General features: G+C 33.8%; 1 long non-coding RNA gene across 2 annotated transcripts in view; it reads left to right on the top strand.

The window, feature by feature from the left end:
- The window catches only part of LOC113933989, a 46,278-nt gene extending 33,090 nt beyond the window's left edge, over positions 1 to 13,188 (top strand). For both annotated transcript variants that reach the window (XR_003523555.1, XR_003523554.1), the window contains exons 3-6: positions 9,416 to 9,535; positions 10,644 to 10,726; positions 11,652 to 11,738; positions 13,057 to 13,188. This is a non-coding gene — a long non-coding RNA (uncharacterized LOC113933989). The remainder of the gene's footprint in view (positions 1 to 9,415; positions 9,536 to 10,643; positions 10,727 to 11,651; positions 11,739 to 13,056) is intronic.
- The last annotated feature ends 4,276 nt before the right edge of the window (positions 13,189 to 17,464 follow it).

Below are 17,464 nucleotides of genomic sequence, written 5' to 3'. Positions count from 1 at the left end.
TCAAGACTCTGAGATCATGACCTGAGCCAAAACCAAGAGTCATACGCAACCCACTGAGCCACCAAGGCACCCCAATTATTATTTTGTTTTTATTGCATTTACCTGATGATACATTTTATCAACTTTTTCATGTGCTTATTGACTATACACACATTTTAAACCTGCATTCTAGTCATTTTCCCTTTTATTCCTTTACTGAATTGACTTGTACTTTGTTCAAATAAATAGCTACATACTTCAGTCCATCTGTGAACAATCTGTTTCTGGTCCACTGACCTAGTTTTTAATGCTTAAACCTTATTATACTCTCTTAATGATTATAGCTTTTAATAAACCTTTAAATCATATAGAAGTGGAAAAATATTCCATGCTCATGGATTGGAAGAACAAATATTGTTAAAATGTCCACACTATCTAAAGTAATTTACACATTTAATGCAATCCTATGAAAATACCACCCACATTTTTCACAGAGCTAGAACAAACAATCCTAAAATTTGCATGGAGCCACAAAATACCCCAAAGAGCCAAAGCAACCTTGAAGAAGAAAAGCAAAGCAAAGCTGGAGGCATCACAATTCCAGACTTCAAGTTATATTACAAAGCTGTAGTAATCAAGACAGTATGGTACTGGCACAAAAATAGACTCATAGATCAATGGAACCGCATAGAAAACCCAGAAATGAACCCACAGCTATATGGTCAATTAATCTGCAACAAAACAGGAAGAATATCCAGTGGGAAAAAGACAGTCTCTTCAACAAATGGTATTAGGAAAACTGGTTGGCAACATGCAAAAGAAGAAACTGGACCACTTTCTTACACCATACACAAAAATAAATTCAAAATGAATTAAAGACCCAAATGTGAGAGACAGGAAACCATAAAAATCCTAGAGGAGAACCACAGGCAGTGTGACCTCTCTGACACCAACCATAACAATTTCTTACTAGATATGTTTCCCGAGGCAAGGAAACAAAAGCAAAAATAAATTATTAGGACTTCATCAAGATAAAAAGTTTCTGCACAGTGAAGGAAACCATGAACAAAACTGAAAGGCAGCCTATGGAATGGGAGAAGATATTTGCAAATGACATCCGATAAAGGGTTAGTATCCAAAATCTATAAATAACATAGAAAACTAAATATCCAAAAATGAATAATCCAATCAAAAATGGGCAGAAGATGTGAAGAGACATTTTTCAAAAAAGACATACAGATGGCCAACAGACACATAAAAAGATGCTCAACAACACCAATCAATAGGGAAATACAAATCAATACGACAATGAGGTATCACCTCACACCTGTCAGAATGGCAAAAATTAACAATATGAAAAGCAACAGGTGCTGGTGAGGATGTGGAGAAAGGGGAACCCTCTTACACTGTTGGTGGGAATGCCAACTAGTAGAGTCACTGTGGTAAACAGTATGGAGTTTCCTCAAAAAGTTAAAAATAGAACTACCCTATGATTCAGCACTTATACTACTAGCTATTTACTCAAAGAATACAAAAATACTAATTCAAAGGGTTATAGGTAACCAGATGTTTATAACAAATTATCTCCAATAGCCAAATTATGGAAGAAGTAAGTGTGTACACACACACACACACACACACACACACACACACACACACACACACACACCCCACAGTGGAATATTACTCAGCCATAAAAAAGAATGAAATCTTGCCATTTACAATGATGAGGACAGAGCTAGGGAGTATTATGCTAAGTGAAATAAGTCAGTGAGAGAAACATAAATACTGTATGATTTCATTCACCTGTGGAATTTAAGAAACCAAAAACCAAAAAAAATGAACAAAGGGGTAAAAAAAGAGAGGATGGCAAACCAAGGAACAGACTCTTAACTATAGAGAACAAACTGATGGTTACCAGGGGGAGGTGGGTGCAGGATGGGGGAAATAGGTGATGGGGATTAAGGAGTGAACTTGATGTGAAGAGCACTGGGTGCTATATGGAAGTGCTGAATCACTATATTATACATCTGAAACTAATATTACACTGTATGTTAACTAATGGGAATTTAAATAAAAACTTAAAAAATACATAAATTAGTTAAATGAATAAATCAGTGAATGAATTTAGAGATTAGGACAAAGACACTTTTAGTCTCTTAAAAAAATCATATACTCTGATTTTGTTCTATTTTTTCCTTCAATAATACTTTTCCTGTTCAATCCTTCACATTTTCATATAAAATGATTTTTGCACTTCTTACACGGAAGGCAATTTGGAGAAAAAAATTATTTCTTTTTGAGTACATATGCTTTTACTTTGTTTTTATATTTGAATGGCATCTTATTTGGACATAGAATTCTACTTTTTCTTCCTTTTAACCATGAGTCTAATATCGCCAAGAACACACTTCTAGTCAATCTTTAGTGCAGCAAGGAAGGTTGTACATCATGAGGAAGCATGGGGCCTTTCTGTAGGAAATATAAGACTAGGGTGAATTTCCAAATCTTAACAAGAAGAGAAACCTGATATTATTATCTTTCTTATAGTTGATGCATTTCAGTGTTTGTATATGCTATTAATAACTGAAGAGAAAAATTCAAAAGTTTCCATTGTTACAGGTGCTTCCATCACTGAATTACTTACACAGGATATATTTATTTTTCACCTCAACAGAAAGAGCTCCTGACATTTTCTTATAAAGAAAATTTTTAGAAACAAATTGTTCAAAGCTTCTTCAGGGTAAGGAGGGATATGGTGACTCTCTGCTACTTGGGAAGAAATCAAGATAGAATTTCTTTATTTGAAGCAAAAAAAATATGTCATACCCATAAAGAACTTTGACTAACTCTAATAAAATGCTTTTATTTCTAACATTTTTGATGAAATTCTATGCAATGATGAGTCTCCCTCTAAGAAGCTGCTCTTAAAACACCTGTTTCAATAAACTAGTGCAACCCCACAGATATTTTTTAAAAAATGCCTTAGGTTATTCCAGAGGGACAGACCAAAGTAAATTAGATTCCAGAACTTAATCTTTTTTACTTCATTTTTCTTTATGTTTCAAGTTTTTATTTAAATTCTAGTTAGTTAACATATAGTGTAATATTAGTTTCAGGAGTAGAATTTAGTGATTTATCACTTATATATAACACCCAGTGCTCATCACATCAAGTGCCCCTCGATATTTTAATGATACTTTGGTACATCATTTACTTATCACTTAATTCAATCAATCATTTATCATATCCTTCTAGAACAAAGCATTCCCGTACCTTCTATCTTCTCATTTCAATAACTCATCCTGGAGTTCTTATAGGAAAGATAATGAAATGTAGAATTGTGGTTTATCCATTGTTCCATTATATATAGCCACTAGGAGATATATTCTTTTCCAATAAAATCATTATTCATAGCGTCAGTAAAGAATTCCATTTGAGCAACAAAGATGGACATTGTACAAAATAGCAATCATATAACAACAGCAGCCTCCTGTATCTTCCTAAGTTTGAGTCCCATTCCTGTGCCAAGAAGTACAAAATCACTTATCTTGACTCCCAGAGATTTTCTAAAACACGTTTGTAGCTATACCTCCTCCTGCTCACTGATATAAACAAAACAAAACAAAAACCAATTAACCAACCAAATGAAAAACCTTCTTGAACACTGAAATCTGGACTGTCAAAAGACCAAATCTGGGGAGACTGAAAAGGCTAAATTTAAAGTATTAAGATAGAATCTCTCTGTCAGTATGCTCTCAAGCCTTCCCTTTACAGGCCCTCAAATCAGATTATGTTGTTGAAAAAATGTGAGAAAAATGTGTAACTTATGACTACCACTGCTTCTAAATGACTGTTTCTCTTTGCCTGACTATAGCTCTTATAAACTTGCAAAGAATATAGGTTTATGATAACAGGGAAAATATTCCTCTTAGCCCACTCTATTTCTAACTGGGCTAAAAGGAATGCTTTTAACTTCTCTTCAGTTGTCTCAGGTACTACATAACCTTAATAATTTAGATAACCAGAGATTTGGATTATTCCACTTAAAGAAATAGCCATGTATTTTATTCATGTCCTTAAATGCATTAATTTTTAAGTTTAATCTTACCAGTTGTATTCTTCTTTGAAATTCACCAGGCATATTCTAAAAATAATTTCTCATGCCATATTGTCTTAATCCCCTTTATTAAAGTTATTTTTGACTATTCAATAATATGGAAATAAATGCCCTTTGAAACATGTGATTGAATGTTATTAAATAGATTAAATTAACACTTTTTTCCTGATTTTTGTAGAACTATTTCATTGATAAATCCACGTTTTCTGAAATCTGTACTTATTTTTTAAAAGATTTTATTAATTTATTTATTTTAAAGAGAGAGAGCGTGTGCAAGTGGGGGGAGGAGCAGAGGGGGAGGGGAAAGGAGGGGGAAAGAATCTCAAGTAGACTGTGAACTGAGCATGGAGCCCAACGTGGGGTTTGATCTCAAGACCCTGAGATCATGACCTGAGCCAAAACCAAGGGTCAAAGGCTTTACTGACTGAGCCACCCAGGGTCCCCTATAATCTATACTTATTTTTAAACGTATTTGAGAGCTTAGAAAGAAAGATCAAGATTCTCCCTCCTCAAGCCATCCATATTTATAAAATAAGGTAGTTTTTCCAGTTTCAATCTCCCTAATCCCCAAACCAAAATCTATACTAGTTGTAAAATTTGTACATTATTACTTGAATGTAGTTCCCTATTGCCATATTAATTTCACCCATCTGGCCTCAGCAGCTACAGGTTCTGGTTGGTTATAATTGTGGGGAAAATTATGAGAAGAGTTAGTGTAATAAATTATATACCCTGATGCTCCAGTTGATCCTGATAGCATCTTTCTCCTTTGTCTAGGTTTCCCTCATACTCAGCTATTACTTCTACGGCCTAGTTTTTATTCTTAGTGGGGTAAGCAAAAATCATTGCTGAGTGGTCTAAGCCCATTATTACCATGACCTTATTAGGTCACAGTTGCTCCACTTGCCAATTTACAGTTAAAACTGGAAATGGGAGAACAATAAGATGTCCCATTCGATTAAGTGAGGGCTAAACATATTTTTTTTTCCCGTCCTCATTATGTAGCAAAAGCCCTTCTTCCCATGATGATCAGGGACCAATTTGTTGTTTTCTCTGGAGAGCCCTAATACTGATGTCAATAGCTGTCTAAAAGTTTTGAAACATTTTGGAAGACGTAAAGTTAATGAGTTTGAATTTATAGACAAGCCAGAATGAGAAATCCTCAAACAACACAGGATTATGGAATGAGCTCCCGAAACAATCAGTAACAGATTTCCAAACTGAGCCCTGAGAAAATCAATAATTTGTCAGGACAGGAGCAGGAAACAGAGAGCAAGAGCAGATTCTGTAGCTGACTGCTACACAGGAATAATGTTCCCTCTAACAGTCAAAGGAATTTAAAATGAAATGTTATCTGATTGGGAGAAATGGTAACTGTCAAGATTGTTTTTATGAATACTATTATATATTATTGATGATTTTTAAATTAGAACAAAAATTAATATTGGATATAATTCTAAATATATTCACAATTAATATTCACTCTGAAGATAATGATTGTGCTTTTGGTAAAATACATTTTCATATGGAGAGAATTAAAATTAAGTGGTAAAAATACACATTGAAATTCAGATAATCTTGAATCTAGGCTTGGTTAAGTTCCTTTTCATTAAAAGTTGAAAGAAGATTAAAGTGGAAATAGAATATTATTTTATAGACTAAATTTTAGACAAAAGTTCTATAAGTTACATAGCTTAACTTAACACCCTACATGATCTTAGAAGTCTATCAAGCTCAGCTGAGTTTCTCTGTTACTCTGGAAACTGGATCAATATGTTCTCCCCTATGCCTGAAACAGTGTTTAACAAAAGAAGGAACAAGGTATACTTTTCTAGAGTTACTGAAGATAAGTATTTGAGCCTTTGAAATCAGATTTACGTTCTGCAATTAATACTCTTCAGCTCTTATTAGACTTTGTTCTAGAATTTAATTATTACTACTAGTACAATAGATCCATATACCATTTTACAAAAGATCATTCTATTATTATTACTAATTTACTGGTGTTTTAGATGTAGAAAACATCTGGAGCATGCTGTCTGTTCACAGCCATTTGGAGACTTCTCTCACAGTGTGTGTGGGTATGCTCCTCTCTGTGTCTGAGTTATCACCTTTCTAGAGCAGTTTTTTTTTTTTTTTTTTCTTTACAGTGCATATTTTTCTAGTGGTTTTGGTTTTGTTTTTTGGGGGATTTTTTTGCTGCCAAATTAATCTTACTTTTTAATGTTAAAGGGAAACAGTACTAAACTGAAAAGAAAAAAAAAAAAGAAGTCAGATATTCTCCATGATCTTCTCTCTTAAGGAAAATGGGTGAAATTATACGGAAATTTTCTGATAACAATTAGATGATGAAAAGTTTAGGAAGAACCAGCAGAGTATTTGGACCATGGATACCCTTTGCAAAGACCAGTTCATTTTTCTTTTCCTGCTATGCCTTGATATGGGAGAAATAAATAACTCAAAGAGTGAACATAAGTTGTTATTTAATTTTTGGAGGAGACACAGTGTTGGGAGCCATACTACTTATTTGAAAGACAGTAGGAGAAGTGATGACCCCAAGCTGAAACTCACAGTGGAGAAAGGCTGCCAAGAATAAATTCTGTGTAATCCATGGTGATGAATAGGTTCACTCTTACTTTCATCAATGTTATAATGAACAGAAGGAGTTAAGACATTTCATATTATCTTTAAAGGGAGGCAAACGTAATAAAATTTGCAGGTCACTCAATCGTAGTCATACATATGTATATATATGTTTAAGCCTGAGGAGATTCATTCTCCCTTGAATTCTGACAGCATCACTTTTGATAAATTAAATATGGTCACAATAAACAAGGCAGACACTTAGGAAATTTTATGACAAAAGCCATCTCCAAGTGAATTTTAACAGTCATACCATTGTAACTCCTCCACAAGGTGTTCACAATAAAAACTGGAAGAATCTAAGTTATTCTTATTTTTATTTTTTATTTTTATTATCTGTATTATATGTATTATTTTAAGGTGGCAGTGACAGGAAACATCTTTATTGCCATCAAATACATTGTGTGGTGAAAACTATGTAAGTGAAATATGAAAATTATCCTAAGAGGTTTGTAAATTAATCAATTCAGTGACTGAATCTTAAGAGAAAGGTGCTTAAATTCTACATTCAAGTAGAATTTATTATGAAACTAATTACCAAAAATAATATAATCATATTTAATGTAAATACTATTGTATTAATAGCATTGCTTAAAATGTGTGAAGTCCTCAGTTTATTTAGTATTGTCACCGCTGATTTAAAACAGCTGTTAAATTGTTCAGCATGGGTCTGTATCTGAACTCCGTCTATATCTGTATCTACATAAAATATCGCAGTTAAAAATACAGGTTAGAAATAATGCCCTACTTCTGTGGTACAAAAGAGGTGGGCAGAGATTCAAAAGGGAAATCAATTACTATACAATGCACAAAACTAGCAAAAATTTAGAAATTTGTTAAAAGATAAATTTGAAAGAAAGGGAACAGAGAAAGAACCCAATAGGCTTATGGAATATTTTTCATTCTTGGGAGTTATGGATGTGAAGTGAACTGAGACTTTAGAGACGGACTGACTGCACAAATTCAAAAACTCTTTGTGAAAATGTTCCAGGAGCAACTTGGTAGTGTCTGAATTATTTCATTGTCTCAAAAACTGAATTACGTATGCAACTGACAAACCCAGCCTAACACATAGGGATATGTACTTCTTATTTCCCTAACTTATTTTGTCTAAAGTATGAGTAGTTAACATCTATGTTGCCTCGTCTTGTTGACATCATGAACTGAACGGAGACTTTTATTTGATCAGAAGAACCCCATTATCAGTGTAAAGAGGCTTTGGAGAAGAGGCATTAAATTAAGCTGCTACTTAGATAATTTCCTTTACCCTTTATTTAGTAGGTCAGTCCAGAGCGAGTGATGGAAACAAGTAAAAATGGAAAACACTTAATATCAGCTCTTGAAGTTTAACTGACACAGAAGCCCCGTTTACTTTTGATTATTGTTTTAAGGGCTTGATTTCTGGAGAAAATAATTTGGACAATTTAATCCTATGGAATTAATTAAATATATTAAGAGACACAGACCTTTTGCCTGGTATGTGCATTAGCTGTCAGGGAAAAAAAAAAAGAAAGAAAATAGAGGGATTATTCAAATGACAAAAATAAAAATTCCATTTAATCCCTTCCCAATATATACACATACTTTCTTCACTGGGAAGAGAAGTTGTATCTGTGTACTTCTAATGAAGACTATTGCTGTGATATAGCTAAACATGAAAATTATCAGTAAGGCAAAGTATCTATAGCCCTTTACAAATAGGAGCATACAAACGCTCAAGAAATTTATCAGAATAATTATCACCTGTCCATACCATTTGCTATTAATTCTAGCAATGGGACATAATCCTGGTGTTTTGTTGAGCTTGAGAATTTAACTCACTTTATTTTGTGGTAGAGTTTATATGCACCAAATCTAAAAATAACCTGGGATCTAGAAAAATTGTGTTCTTTTTTCATTTTTTAGGTCTTTAAGGACAGGAACAATTTAGTTCCAGACAGTTTATTATGGAGAACACTTGAGAGTAGGGAGAGAATTAGTCTCTCTGCTATGCTAAAACTTATTTCTTCAAGGTGGTGTTGGGGAAGAAGGAGCTTTTCAAAATGTCTTTAAGGTTGTATATTGATATGACAGATTAATAATGAATACTATAAAAGTGATAAAGAAAAGAGCATAAAATACTATGAGAAAATTTGTGAAATGGTAGCAGTTTTTTTATTCTATCCCACAACCACCCAATATCTCAGCTGGTACTTCTTGCAATGACCTGCTCCCAAGTTCCTTGTTTTATCTCTCTACAGTATTAAAATCTCAGTCTTTGCCCCTGTTTCTGTGCTTCTAACATCCATTTATATATAATTGATTCCATTTCTAATTTCAGCAATTTTCACATTTAGGATTAGGAAGTTGGAGGGAAAGACACAAAACATGATGATCACAGAAATTTGAGTTAAAAATTATAAAGGTGGAAAAAGGACTCTGAATCCAGAAAATGAGTTGGCACAAATAAGCTAGAGAAGCTGGGGCACCACTATCCTATCCCTGCAAAGTCCTACTACCCATAAAATTCATTTAGACGGTTAGGTCTATTGAAAATTGGTTAGTTTAATGGACGTTTTGTGCCTGTCAAATGGACATCATTCTTCTCCTGGTAGTCTAAATTTTCTTTTACGGCACTATCACACCTTCATTTCTTTCTTATTTATGAAGTATTTCATATTTTCCCTAACACAGGTGGAGCAGTATATATTAATGCTGAATATCTATTTATCAAATGTAGCTGAAATTATAACCTAATATCATTTGTGACTCAAGAGTTTTGAATGAGATTGACTCCACCCCACAGCAACAAAAGTAAGTAGACATTTCTTGGCCAATAACAGACATTCAGAGATTTATAAGCCTCTGCCACTTTCATTGGTTAAGGTATAATTGCTTAACCCAAGTCAGATAAGAGACTTAATAAAAGAATTTGGTTGGAATCACTGAGACAGAAAATCTTTATTTCCTTCACAAAAGCTAACTGTAAAAGTATTGTGTATTTGGAGTTGCTGAGGGCTATTGGATAGAGAGGCACACATGACAATGAATCCACTCTGAGGAATTATGAAGCAGGAGATAGAGAGATTCAATTGATGGTGTTATTTGAACCTCTGCTTTAACACAAATGAAAATGTCAAACTGAACATAAAGTTTTAAGTTTTCAAAGGCTGCAATATCCCATTATTGCTTAAGTCAGTTTGGTTTTCCAACAAGGGAAGCAAAGAATCATGAGTAATGAAATAAATAATTACTGATGAAATGATATTAGTATCTTTTCCTCCATTACAGTAATGTTAACTCTATCAATCTACTTGGTCATAAATATTTTAAAATATTATAATGCACAAGGAAATCAAATGTTGGTGTGTAGTGGAAGGTATCTACATTGCATAGCAACCATACAAAATTAAAACAAAGTAAAACAGGACATATCAGTAATTTAAGAGAAAATTATTTGATCAACAATTTCCCTTTAAAAAAATTCTAAGTATTTCATTTGTCTACATTAGTATCTATCAAAAATAAAAGTTTATAATTATTATTTTAAGTTCCAGTAACATGGGCAGTTCATTTTTTTATTGATATAACTATATTCATGTAAAAGTAGTATTATCTTGTGTTTTGGGAATCCAAATCATAAACACTGAAAAGGAAAGCTATATCCAAATATATTTATTCTGCTTCATTTGTAAACTTGTAAATAAATAATTAAAAGTACAAAGTAAGTTCTAAGACTATATAATAATCAGTTTAATTAAGGGAAAAAGTAGTTTAATGCTATGATAAATTTAACAACTATTGACTGCATAAAGCCTAACTTAAAACTTGTATTAATATGTTTTAGATTTGTTTTATTATATTTCCAACTTATACTTTGAACCCAATCAAATTGTAATTTAGAAAACCAATTTACTTCTAGGTTTAGCTCTGAATCAGGTGCTGTATGTACTTGGTTCCTACCCACCAATCTGCAAGGAGATCATGGCATAAACTGACTTTAAGGTATAAATGTTTGTCAGTATCTAAGCATAAATTAGGTACCTCCTAAAAATACCTATGTAATTTTCTCTTGGCAAATGCAAGACTTTATCCCTCAAAGTCTGATTAACATTTTGTAATTCAAGCTAGACTAATGTCAATGTACACCAAACTGAGATTAATCATTTTCTAATTAACAGTTTTTCATTATTTAACTAGAGCCACTAAGATTTAGCTGTTTCTAATTTTCTTTTATGATGTGTATAAGATATATGGCTATTTTGTTATTTTAATACAGCTTGGCAGATTTAGAGCTCCAGTTCTTTGTGAGTTTCATAATAGAGGGTTCTCATATGTTTTTTTGTGTCTCCCCATCCTCAAGCAAAATGTCCGACAAGAGTTCAGTACATGCGTTTAATGAATGAATGAATACCTATTAAATCATATATCTTCATGGTTCTTTATTATACATTATTTCTGTGTGTTTGTTAGAAATTATTAAGGACCTTATAACAAAAATGTCATCGACCAGACATGTTGGTTTTTGATGAATGACTAACAGATCAATATTCCTCTGTGTGTGTGGTGTTATTCACATTTATTTTATTGAAAGCTGTTTTCCATTTACATGAAAGTACAAATATCCAGAGAGGGAGGAGCACTCTAAAATCATAACAATGTTGGAAGCTATATCACTTCACTAAGAAATAGATAGATGAGAATTACAATTAAACAAAGGCTACATGCCAACAAAAGAATAATGAAGCAAAAGCCATGAAAGTCCTAAGTTGTTTTTTTTTTTTAAGAAACAGAATAAAAAAACAAGAAACTGTTTTCCTTTAACTTAAGAGCCTGATGTATGTTAAGCATGTTTAAGCATGTCATATTACCAAGGTAAAGCTAAAATCTGTAGTAATGATGAAATCTTCTATCATTTTAAATTATTTAGGTTACTGAAGTAAAAAGGGTACTAGACTACTAGACTAGACTGGCATTTACAATAACCAGCTACGATTCTGGCATTGTGCATCACTAGGTATGTAAACTTGAGGACTCATTTTCCTCTTTTGTAAATTAAGAATAACATCAGGAACACAAAAATGGTAATAATATTATCTGTTTGGCCAAACTTAAATATGGGGGTATAATGGCCTAATTGTTACATCTACCTTGCAAGGTATTCTAATGGGCATTTTTTTATACCTGTGTCATTTAATAAGAATGAATATACTATAAGATACCAATAATTATCCTTACTGGACAAACAAGTTTTACAACACACTTCACCTATGGTAAGTTCATTACACAGAATTATTAACATAATACATCCAGATTCTTTGTTGAATAAAATGGAGAACAGAAATTACATCCATAATGTGTTTCAAGTCATCAGTTGTAACTCTGTCACCCATGCTTATTTATTCATGAAGCTTAATTAGTTATATTTGCCAGACTCCCAAGAGAGATCCTAAGCTTCATGAAGAAAGTATCACATCTAAGTTATTAACAGAGTCCTAAAGTATATAATAGAAACTAAGAGATAGAAAGTATTTGATAGGTGATATAAATGTCCACTTGGATTTTTGTTTGGTTTGCTTTTATTTTTATTTTCCTCACTGGATAATGTAATCATTTATAAAGCACATTTAGGTACCTCACATACAGAGGGCTTTTTTTAATTCACTTTATCATTAACATCATGCATTACAAATTATGTATATATTTATATAATATTTTTCCTTTGGTTTCAAATACAACATTTACCAGATAGAAAATTCTTATATGTAATTGACTGGTTACTTGAACTATTCTTGAGCCAGAACCATGTTTATTAAGTTAAAATAATATTATAACATATTTGACACTTTGATGAGAAAAATTTCTTTTACTCTTCTTTTTTGGAGTGATTCTGGCTATTTTCACTTTTTAAAATTTTTCCAGATAAGATTATAATCATTTATAAACTTTAGAATTATGTTTGGATTTTTGTAATTTTATAAATGCATTTGGATTGAATTTACATTTAATAATTACCCATATAAGAACATAGTACACTTCCATTTATTTGGGATCTCTTTTGAGCCTATATTAAAGTTTTATTATAATCATCATAGGTCTTGAACAATTTACATTTTTTAACATGTTTTAATTTTGTGTTGTATTGAATGAGGTTTTTGCCCTCATATTCTCTAAGTTTTTATGAATTATAAAGCTAGATGGCTACCTAAAAATTCTTACTCTATTACTGTTAGTTTTCAAAAAACACAACTTTTAATTGTAAGTATTAACAGTTTGACTTTTTATTTTTAATTACTTCTATGTCCTTAAATTTTATTCTATGTCTTTCTAAACAGCTTTAAATAGAAGATCTACTGCATACTCCTAAAGTCTGAGACCACTCAATATGTCATTTTGCACATCTCTCAAAAACAAAACAGAACATAAATAAAACTTGTCCCTTTAACAAAAAAGACGAAGTTGGAAGGTCTATGTATGACCCGGACTCACTCCAGGCACTGACTACACAATCAGCAGTCCAGAGAACCACATTCTGGTCAATAAGAGAATACCCTTAACATGGCTGGAGCTATTTGAGGTTTGCCTTCTTGTAAACAGAAAAAAAGTTCAAACAGAATGGGAAATTATAAAGGCACTCAGAGGCCTGAGACAGAGGGAAATGTACTCTAAACCAAAACCTACACTTTGTAACACATTATTATGATCCCTGTCTCTCTTTTGTTTTCCTTCTGTGATAGTTTTTCAGAAAAATTCAGCCAAATGTTCTAAGATGAAGCAATGAAATGGTTTCTTGTCTCCCTCTTACTTACAACTTTATTTGAATTAAAGAAGAGTTCTACCCTTGGATAGGGAGAAAGTGGGATACAGTTGGGACGGAGGTTATCAGAATGTAAACACCTACCGTGCATTTGTTTATCACCAATTGACTTGTGGCTTTATATGACCATTGACTCTTCACAGTCTCTATCAAGTGTCGAAAGCCTGATTTCTTCTTTCCCCTCTAAATATATATTACTAATAAGTTCCCCTGGTATTGTTTGTATTCAGAATGTCTGCAAATGTAATGTGATGGGGAATGAGGATCACAAGAAGAGGCAATGCTGCTTTGTCTCATCCCTCGTCATTTGATAAGGAAGTAGCTTCCAGAGCTAGATCTTAAAGAGCCTGGGTCCTGTTTCATTACCTTGTTTGTGCTTTCTTTAGTTGAGACCTACAAGACTGCCCTTTGGGGGCAGAAAATAGACTTACTGAAGACCATGGGGACCGTGGTGTCTGTTATTCTTCGAGATCTCTTATTGTTATAATAACAAATATATTCCCACTACCACTCTGAACTAGTTAGTGCCATTGAGAAGCCAAAGGCAATATGGACTCAAATTCATACAGGGGCTTTTAAAAGTTGGAGGAATCAGGCTTCTTTGGAAACTTTGTAAGTTGTAGGGGACCTTGTTTCTAAACACTTTCTGTCAGGACACATGTAGCACCCAGAAACCCAGGTTGATTTCCCAAGAAGTTTCCCCACCTCTGCATGGGAGGTGGGAGTAGGGCATGTTAGGGAGACAAGGGAGAGATTCTGTCTCATTGCTTTGAATCTTGTCTGAACCTTGTATAAGTTAGTAGATTCCTCTACTTGGTAGCCAATTGTTATGTGATGTTTCAGAAGTCAACTTCTATTTATTTTGCTTAAAAGTAGAGAAACTTATCTTTTATAATCACATGTCATTATTTTTTCATTTTTTCTGTTTCATATTTGTACTTAGGAATAGTGGTAGAGAAACAGAATCTACAACTATCTGGCTATTATATAAAGGAATTAAAAAAGGATTCTTATGGCTGAAAAGACTATCTGCTGTGGTGGTAGAGCACAGGAGCTTTTCAACAGCATGAATTGGAATCAAATCCAAAATCTAACAAGTCTGTTAAGGGCCTGACATATAACATTCCAAGCATCACCACCACCACTACCACCACCATCATATCATCCACAATGATCTAACTACAGTGGAGACATGATGACACTGTTAGGCAGTTAGTTAGGCATGAAGGAGGAGAGATAACGCAGATGATGGCCACACCCTCAGAACCCCCCCTCCTCCCCCCAGGGTTAACAGCCACACCTTCAGAGCCACCTCTAAGGGCTAACACAAGGAAAGGCCTAGCCACAGAGCTGGCTCAAAAGCCACAAGGGGACTTCTAAGCGCCAAGCACACATACAAAGATGCAACTTGCCCTTAAGTACCTTTAAGGTCACAACGAAAGTTCATTAGACACTCATAAATATATAATACACAAATAAATACAATTATAACAGAATGCATCATGGGTAGGCACATGCGCAGAAGCCAAGATGTTGTATAACCACCACCTGTCAATTAAAGATGTCAATCAAAGCAAATTTCCATATGCAGAAAGCAGGCTTAAAAGGAAGAAACTAGAGCTTCCTATGCCATTGCCACTCTTATACCGGCAGTACACTTTCACCTTTGAAAATGTACTATACTTATCTACTCAATAAACTCCATCTCCCCGTTCTGGTCTTGGGTCTCCAATGCTTTGGTGCATTTGCAACAAGAACTGAGCGACCCAGTAACATAACAACTATCTGTCCTTTAAGGTGAAATCCGTCACGTGTATTTTAGCGTTTCTGGAAAATCTTTTGACAATTTTTGAGTAATTTGTTGTTAGATTACTGAGATCTAACAGCCTGATATCCATCTTCTTCTGGTTAACCTTGCAAAACCATAGACATACAAGGCAGAAGGTGCTTATGGGGAAAGAAACTGTCTCAACCAGCCATTCTGGGATCTGTCTTTTAACATTACTGAGTCTAGAATTTTTTGTCTATCAAATCATGGCGAGGTAGAGAATACTAGTAAAGCAATCAGGGTTTATTGGCCCACTGACCCCTGGTCATCTTTTCTGCTCCCCAATTTTGTGTGAATTCAGAGCTCTTATAACTAAGGGTTTATCCAGGGGCAGAGAAACTAGAGACCTTTTGCTGTGATATTGCTCCCTATCTCAACAACTATCATCAGCACCAGAAAATTATTAATTTGGCTGGGCTTTAAATCAATTCCCTGAAAATAAGTTCCCTGAAAACCAATGTTTAGAAAGTCAGTTTGCCAAATATCAATTTGCTGAACCAGAAACTTGTTCAAAACAGACAACTCCTTCAACAGTATTCACCCTACCCATTCTACCTTTGAGTATAGGGACAGACAGTGGATGGGGTGAGGGCATGGTACAGAAAAGGGCAGCACAAAGGAAGGTGGTGAAAGAACTCCTAACAGAGCCCTAAAAGGCCTTTTGAAGAATGGGAAGCCTAGCCTAACACGGTGGTAACCTCACAGCATCACTCAACTTGGTTGTCAACTCAGTCAACCCTAGGGAAAGGCATCACAAGGAAAGAAAAGTGCGAAAGGCATTTGCTGAAACACAATGCCACAAGGATGATAAAAATTTCCTATTTTTTCTCTAGGTTACATGCCTCAGGAAGCATGAGAGTAGGCAGATCTACTCATATCTGTATCCTTTACATGTGGGCCCATGTTTAATCTTTATCAGGCACTCAATCAAAATTTAGAAAAATGAAGAATGAATTAACAAATAAATATACAAATACTGAACAAATTATTAAAAATTATAGTGGATAAAAAAATTATAGTGGATATATAATTTGGCAGGCGGCAAGAAAAATCCCCTTATGATATGACAATTTTTGGATTCTTGAGTGGGATAAGAAGAGCTTTGATTAGTCTTCAATTAATTTTTTTCCAAAATTAAGGCCTGCTGGACATCTATCTAGGTCTAATAAATATTTTCAGTTTGATTATTCTTATGCAGAACATTTTCTTGCTACGTAACTGTTAGCTGAATGATTGGGTCCAAGGCTCAGGATTCTTGTCTAGTTTTTAGATCCAGAAAAATTGAGAAGGAATATGTTTGATGTAGATGTATATATTTTGTGGGGGGCAGATTAAAGAATCTGTAGTTTTTCTGTGTAATATAAAGAATAATCTGAAACAAAGGGAAAAAGTTTTTCTTCATCTCTTCCTAGCAGACTGTGGCCACCTAGGGAAATTACTAACTTTTTTTAAGATCAAAGTTTTATTTATTTATTTATTTATTTATTTATTGGAAATATACAAAAAGCAATCCTATGTTCTTGAAATAACTGATGTTGATGGGTTGGCATGTATCCTTCTACAGATTTTCTGTATTCATAAAGCAAGTGCTGGCTCTAAGTAGGACAAATGGATAAATGGGTTTCCTCTTCCTGTCAGCCTTGGCAATAGATCAGAAGCTCAGGATTTATCAGAAACTAGATGAAAATAAACAAGACATCTATTACTCACTAAGAGGTATCTGCTTATATACTGTACACAGTTATGTGTTATTATTGTTTCTCGATGAGTTCATAAATGCACTATTGTCTGTTTAAACTCATCAAAGTTTGGGCCCCTTTCTTGTAGTAGTACACAACATAGGATGTTACCTATTTCATGAATATAGCAAATAAAAAAGCAGTTTTTTAATGGGCACAAGTGTGCCCTACAGGGCTATACACCTGGGCACAGTGCACAGGTAGCAAACAAAATGCCCATCTCCTGTTCTCCCTGAAAAAGAATTGACTGCATACCTTCCCAGCTGCTGCCTGAGGGTCCAGCTTCCAATCATCCTATATCTATGATGAGTCAGTATACCTTTAACTATTGGAAGCCACTTTTGTTCTTCAAAGACAGA

The sequence above is a fragment of the Zalophus californianus genome, chromosome 13 (genome assembly GCF_009762305.2).
Source record: "Zalophus californianus isolate mZalCal1 chromosome 13, mZalCal1.pri.v2, whole genome shotgun sequence".
NCBI classification, from domain to species: Eukaryota; Metazoa; Chordata; class Mammalia; order Carnivora; family Otariidae; genus Zalophus; species Zalophus californianus.
Note: the sequence above shows the minus strand (reverse complement) of the source record. Positions and strands in the feature narration are given on the sequence as shown.